The following is a 7,018-nucleotide window of genomic DNA, read 5'->3' as shown; positions in this document are numbered from 1 at the left end:
GGACTACTGTACCGTACTGCTATATATATACTGGTGGTCATCAAAATTCTGCACTGTCCTCCTACTATTTACTGCGCACAACTACAATGCAGCGCAGATATGGATAGTATACTTGACGACACAGAGGTAGAGCAATGGACTACTGTACCGTACTGCTCTATATATACTGGTGGTCAGCAAAATTCTGCACTGTCCTCCTACTATATACTGCACACAACTATAATGCAGCACAGATATGGATAGTATACTTGACGACACAGAGGTAGAGCAATGGACTACTGTATCGTACTGCTATATATATACTGGTGGTCAGCAAAATTCTGCACTGTCCTCCTACTATATACTGCGCACAACTACAATGCAGCACAGATATGGAGCGTTTTCAGGCAGAGAACGTAGATATTTTCAGCACACTGAGCACAGGTATTTTCAGCACACTGAGCACAGATATTTGCAGCACACTGAACACAGAAACTGAGAGAACGCAGCCACGTCCTCTCGCTATCATCTCCAATGCACGAGTGAAAATGGCGATGATGCGTGGCTCTTTATATGCAATACGAATCTCGTGAGAATATGACAGCGGGATGATGACGTTCGGTCGCGTTCGTGTTAACCGAGCAAGGCGGGAAGATCCGAGGCTGCCTCGGAACCGTGTAAAATAGGTGAAGTTCGGGGGGGGTTCGGATCTCAAGGAACCGAACCCGCTTATCTCTAGTTATGACTGGCACTGGTTGGCTGCAGCCACAGAATGGAGTGCATAAATGCACAGGTTGTGCGAATTGCAGCTTCCTACAGACTGGGACTCATTTCTTGAACCCTATTACGAACAAGAGTTACCAGATAAGACAATGGATGTACTGTGACACAAAATACGTTGTATATGTGATCTGGTGCCCATGCAAAATGATATATGTTAGGAAGACCCAAACAATGCTTAAAGAACGAGTGGCAATGCATTGCAGCTCTATTAAAACTGCACTACTGAAAGTAGATACCATCACACCACCAATAGCACGCCACTTTGCGGCAACAAAACATACCATTAAGGACTTTAAAGTGATGCCAGTTGAACAGGTGCCTCCCTCACGTAGAGAAGGTGACAGGAACAAATGCCTATTGCAAAAAGAATTTAAATGGATCTACAATCTTCAAGCAATGGCTCCCCAAGGGTTAAATGAGGAACTGTCTTTGAATTCATTTATATGATTTATTTATCATGTAAGGGTTAGCTGGTATATCTGATGGGCCCGTCAGCAGTTGGATGCTGGTAGTGAAAAATATATATATCCTCCTCTATTGTTATCAGTGTGATTTATGATTATATATGTTCTTTTATTGTTATCAGTGTGATTTATGATTATTAATTCCTTTGTGGGACACGATCTATTGGTTTATTCCACTTCAACCATTGAATGATGTATTATCTTCCAAGTGCTCTAATGTTTTTTTTTAGATGCATTGTTTAAACAGTGCATTGGATTTGTTTATTGTGGACATGGGGAGATTGAGCTCTGCTACACTATTGGTCAGTGATCGCTAGTGGGTGTAACTGTGAGTTGCTTAGCAACGTCATTGTAGTCGGAGGGAATCACGTGGGTAACGTCACTTCCGGGTGGCGTGACCCGCACTGCTGTCCCTGAGAGCCTGACCTGTGAAGTTGGTTCCGGCCACCGGAAGGGGCTGCCGGTGAGCTACAGGCACCATAGGAGGCGCTGGGGGACCATAGCGTGATGCGGCAGTGCGGGAGGAGCAGGGTGACCCTCTTCTCTGCAAGGGATTGGTGAGCACTTGGGTGCTGGTTGAATGGACAGGTATGTGTACTATGTTTGTTAATTGTATTTATATATATATATGTGGTGTTTGGTTATGGCGTGGCATACTGATGGCTATTCCCATGATGAAGCTGCTACAGCACCGAAACAGCTGTAGGAGCTGACACTCGTTTTAATGCATTGAACTGCTAAGTATCATTCATTTACTACCTATGCCTATGCTTGCACTTTGCACTTTTGGAAAAACCATTATGGATTAAAATTAATTGAATTTGCCTCTATTTATGGTTGGAAGGTCCATTAATCTTTTTTTATATATATATATATATATATATATATATATATATAAAATATATATATATGACAAGAATTACTCTCCCACTGCGCTATTTCAAATAAAACACTAAAATTAATTAATTATATGGCTGCCTGTATCCTCTAAGTTCCCTGTTAGGAGGAACTAAATGTGTGAAAATATGAAACGAAATAGAGGAGATGGCGCCAAGGGAGTTATATCAACGCCCTACCTAAAAACGGACCCTTACAGTACTCTCCGGATAAATTACGTCAGATAACAAACACTAACATAAAAATTTATTAAAACAACATATAAACCCGACACAAATGTTCATAAGTATAGAGTTGATACATTTACATTTGTCGCACAATTTGAACAATCAGTTTGTAGTGATGAGGAAAAAGCGTAGATATATCACTACGATTTCCTCCTTCTCCTTATTGTAGATTCGGAGGTAACATCAGATAATAGATAGATAAATAACCCAACGCATTTCGTCTTGTTCCAAGACTTCATCAGGGGTAAAATCTCTTCATTTCAGAACATATTGTCAGCACATAAAAGGTCATTCAAAGATGTATGAACAACGTTTCAATATTTCAATGGGACTTGATTGATACAGCGAGGACCATACTTCATATATCATCAGCTTGAGTCTGAGATTCAGATATTCGAATATGGGGAAGATTCATATGTGTATAGAATCTAACTGGTTCACAAGCATAAGGAACCTCATCGGTCAGCAGCTTGAACCTGACACTCAGAGACTCAGGAGTGAAGGCAATTCAAATGGGTATAATGTCTAACCAATTTAGAACACGTGGTAGACCCTCCAGTAGTGCAGTGCTGACAGCCAAGTCTCATTATACAGAGACTTGGCTGTGTCCCCCCGCATGTCAGGGAAGATGTTCGTAGCTGTGCTAAATTTAGCACAGCTACGATCAACTCGGAATGACCCCCAGAATCTGTGATCATGTGGCTCTATATAATTCTAAGGAGTTTAACAGGTGTAACATGCTCTGTGCAGGATCTCCAGAAGACCAGAAGCAGGCCTTAACCATGTAGTCATCCTCTATGATGCCTCATATCTCTGGAAACACAGAATAATGCCTGACTAGTTGCTTATCTGTTCCCGTGCAGGGTACCTTGACATCCAATGTAGCAGTGCTGTATATGGGGGCATATATGTTATAGTTTATCATCATTGTTAAACCCAAATAAATGTATTTGAGAGTAAGGTAAAGAATGCAACATTTCAAAATGAGTGTCCCACAAATTAAGCTATCTGTTCATCTATAATATTCCACATTTAACATGCAAAGTAGCAGTGGTGATTTTAGTGTCTTGAATTGTACTGTTCAATGTATTTTCTAATGAGTGTTATAAACTCTATGTCTGCTCTTGAGGAAGGGGTGGTGGAGGGGGGGGGGGGATATTCTATTTCTGTGGAAAATAATTAGCATCAAATTGAAAATTAAACTTGATTAGCGATGCTGTTATACCTGACACTGAGAGAAAATAAAATACAGAACAGACAGGCAAAAGCATTATTCTACCATCTGGTGGGATGAGAATTAATATTGCTCATTGTTTTTTATGCTATGAACTTGCAACTCGGCACGTTGGCACAAGCTGATTCAAAGCAGCACTCTACAACTGTCATTTAAAAAATAACAAGAAATTGCTTCTTTCTGAATGAGTTTTCATAGCATTTACATGCAAGCTAGGAACAAAATATCACGATGAGCTTACAAGGTTGAAGCACTGAAGCCAAAACAAGTAAAGCATTACGATTAAAATAAGGATAAAACAGAAAAAGAACCTTACTCTATTAATAAATTAAAACTTTATAACCATGTCAAAGTGGATGTTGCAAAACATAATTTACTCTTATATAGCCTTAGTGACTGCAGAGAGTACACACTGTGACACACTAAACCCCTCATGATTTATTTGGTATATATATATATATATATATATATATATATATATATATATAGCCCAAAGTGACTGTGTGTATAATGCTGGGCATGGCTAGGAGCTTTCATTGGGTTAGCAGCAGGTCTATCACACCCAGTTCACAGCTGATTGGGCGAGAAGCGCCCTCCCACACGTTACATCCAGTGGGAGGCTCTGTCCTTTGGCTGCTGAGTGTTCCCAGAGCAGGATTAACAATGGGGCTGATGGAGCAGCAGCTCCAGGTCCACGCCCCAAAATAGGCCCTCTGCATCTGCAGCAAAATACCCTCCAACAATTTAAACGTAAACATCACTACAAATTCGAAAAGGGAGCGTGGCCACGGGTAAAGTGGTGTGGCCACGCCCCTTTTCCTATACTTTTAATGGAAGTTTGGAGAGCCAAAAATCGGTACAGACCATAAAAAAAGGTACTGTATCTGTCAAATAGGTACAGCTGGAGGGTATGTCACTGCATCTGCAGCAAGTCTCTGCGCTGTAGATAGGGGGGAAAAAATCCTTTTACTGCAGCGTCCTATGTCCTGCTGCCAGTCCGCCTGCCCGCTCCGGTATCAACAATCCCAACTCCCTAGCTGCGGCACAGGTGGAACAAAAGCTGCTGCGTCCACCGGCATAGATGTGTATGAAAGCGGCGCAATGGAAGGCTTTCATAGCCCTCCCTGCGCCGCATACTCTTTGAGCCCCGGAGCCTCCTCTGCGCGTGATGTCACAGAAGCTCCTCCCCACCACAGCTGCGCAGAGATACCCAGAAGCGCTCACTCCGCAACACAGCACCTGGGCTGCCAGCCTGGAAGCACCGAGATGGCTAATGTAACGGATAGAGTGGGTGATATTGCGGAGGGTAATGTCAGGACGCTGAATCAATGTAAAAGGTGACAGTGCTGTACAGTGCAGTGGGTGAGCAGTGTCACTGACACTGCACAGCATTCTCACCTTTTACATTGATTGAGTGAGTCAGTCAGTTCTGCCAGCCAGTCACTATTGTTAGCACCGGTTTACCAACGCACCGCATTACAGGGAAACAGATGTACTAAATAAACTACAGCTCCCAGCAGCCCTTAGCGTCGAAGCATTCCGGTGCTAACTCCTCTTCCCTGTAATGCGGCGCGTTGGGACACCAGCGCTAACAATAGTGACTGGTTGCTTGGCTGCTGTGCGAGTCTCCAGGAGAGCCATTGCCAAAGGAAGGACAGCAGCTTAGCTCCTTCCAGGAGGAGAAGCAGGAGAAGCATTACCTGCCCCTCCCCCACTCGCAGTACCTCTGGGCCCCATCAGCGGCACCCCCACACACACCCCTCTGCCACTCACAGTGGCTCCAAACCCCCTCCCCCAGTTGCTGCACCCCCGCAACCGCCCCTCCCCCACCTGCGGCACCACCGCACCCATCCCTCATCCAACCACAGCACCCCCGCAACTGCTCCTCCCCCACCCGCGGTGGCTCTGGACCCCCACCCGCGGCACCCATGCATCCGCCCCTCCCCCACCCATCACACCACTGCACCAGCCCCTTCTCCACCCACGGCACCCCCGAACCGCCCCTCCCCCACCCGTAGCAAACCCCTCCCCCATCTGCGTCTCCTTAGCACCCCCCCCCCCAACCACAGCACCTACTAGGTGATTCATCAGGCCATGCATGCACTGTTTACACCGTTACAAGGGGCTACGACCCCTTAAACATCGCACGCCCTTGTCCGTGCAATATTCAACCACTCACACAATTATGATTAGAGGTAATACTCCATATAATACAAATATTGCACGCCTTCAGGGCGCCCGTAAGGCACGATGAATCACCTTGTATATATATATATATATATATATATTTATTAAACACAACAGTACCCTTATCTTGCGCCAAACTCAAAGCAGCACAGCGGGGCAGATCTCTGTTGAAAGATCTCTGAAGAATACAAGATACAAACAAATTCCCAAGTGCGCTATACAAGAATGTCTTTATGGTAATTCTTCCAATGTTGTTTCCGTAGGTGTAAGTTGGATATTGGAGAAAGTTTGTGACTGGGAACCTGTAACGGACACCCCTCACCAAATGGTCACCCAAATAAGAGGCCCAAGGCCAATTGATAAAAGATTATTTTAATAACATTAATTTGAACAAATGCAATTTTTTTACATAGTTCATCATGTAATGAATATACAGATAATAAAATAAGTGTCAGTAAAAAGACAACCACTGTGTTTGTTGAATAATTTAAACTCTAGATACTCACTCACCTTTTTAAGGTGCAAGCTCAAAAGGGAGTAATATATATATATATATATATATATATATTCGTATATTCGTATTCTCTTTACACACACCCCTCTCACCCTTCACTCCCTTGATGTCACACCTTCTAAGCATCTAACATCCCAGGGTTCGTGTGTGTATGTTCGATCGGTTCCTGGTAATAAGATGTTTACCTTTCAAGTACAGTCAAACCACACTGGTACGCCCAATCTCGTTCGATCTTGGAAGCTAAGCAGTGTATGGGCCTGATCAGTACCATGGAGGGGGACTCCCTGGGAATATCAGGTACTGTAAGGACTGATAAATAACATTGAGCTAACCAGCGATCATTTCAGTACCACATGTTACCACTTTCCACATTCTTGAGACCCATTTTTGGGTCCTAACAGTCTAACACTTCCTGCGTACTGTCAATATATTAATCTGTCAATATATTAATTTTGTTCGTCTTCCATACGGATCTGTTATAATCCCACCCCTTTGTCACCACTTAGCTGCAAATGTCTGCAACTATCTCTGTTCCCTTGTTCTCACCTAGTGTCATTCCTGACACTACCTATGTCTGGCTATAATTTTAATGTCACGTTCCTACAACAGTCACACACGAATATATGTGCATCACCTTATATATTATATTTATTTATAGGTCTCTTTTACACAAATATGTTTTTTCTTCTTTCTTATATATATAATGGTATTTATTCTGGGCTGGTCCTATTCC

The 7,018-nt window shown here is 43.3% G+C and overlaps 1 pseudogene; it reads left to right on the top strand.

Annotated features, from left to right (window-relative positions):
* Window positions 1-6,475: 6,475 nt before the first annotated feature.
* On the top strand, window positions 6,476-6,594 carry LOC134937609 (5S ribosomal RNA; annotated as a pseudogene).
* The last annotated feature ends 424 nt before the right edge of the window (window positions 6,595-7,018 follow it).

This window comes from Pseudophryne corroboree, chromosome 6 (genome assembly GCF_028390025.1).
Source record: "Pseudophryne corroboree isolate aPseCor3 chromosome 6, aPseCor3.hap2, whole genome shotgun sequence".
Lineage (NCBI taxonomy): Eukaryota > Metazoa > Chordata > Amphibia > Anura > Myobatrachidae > Pseudophryne > Pseudophryne corroboree.
This window is presented reverse-complemented; position numbering and strand designations above follow the sequence as displayed.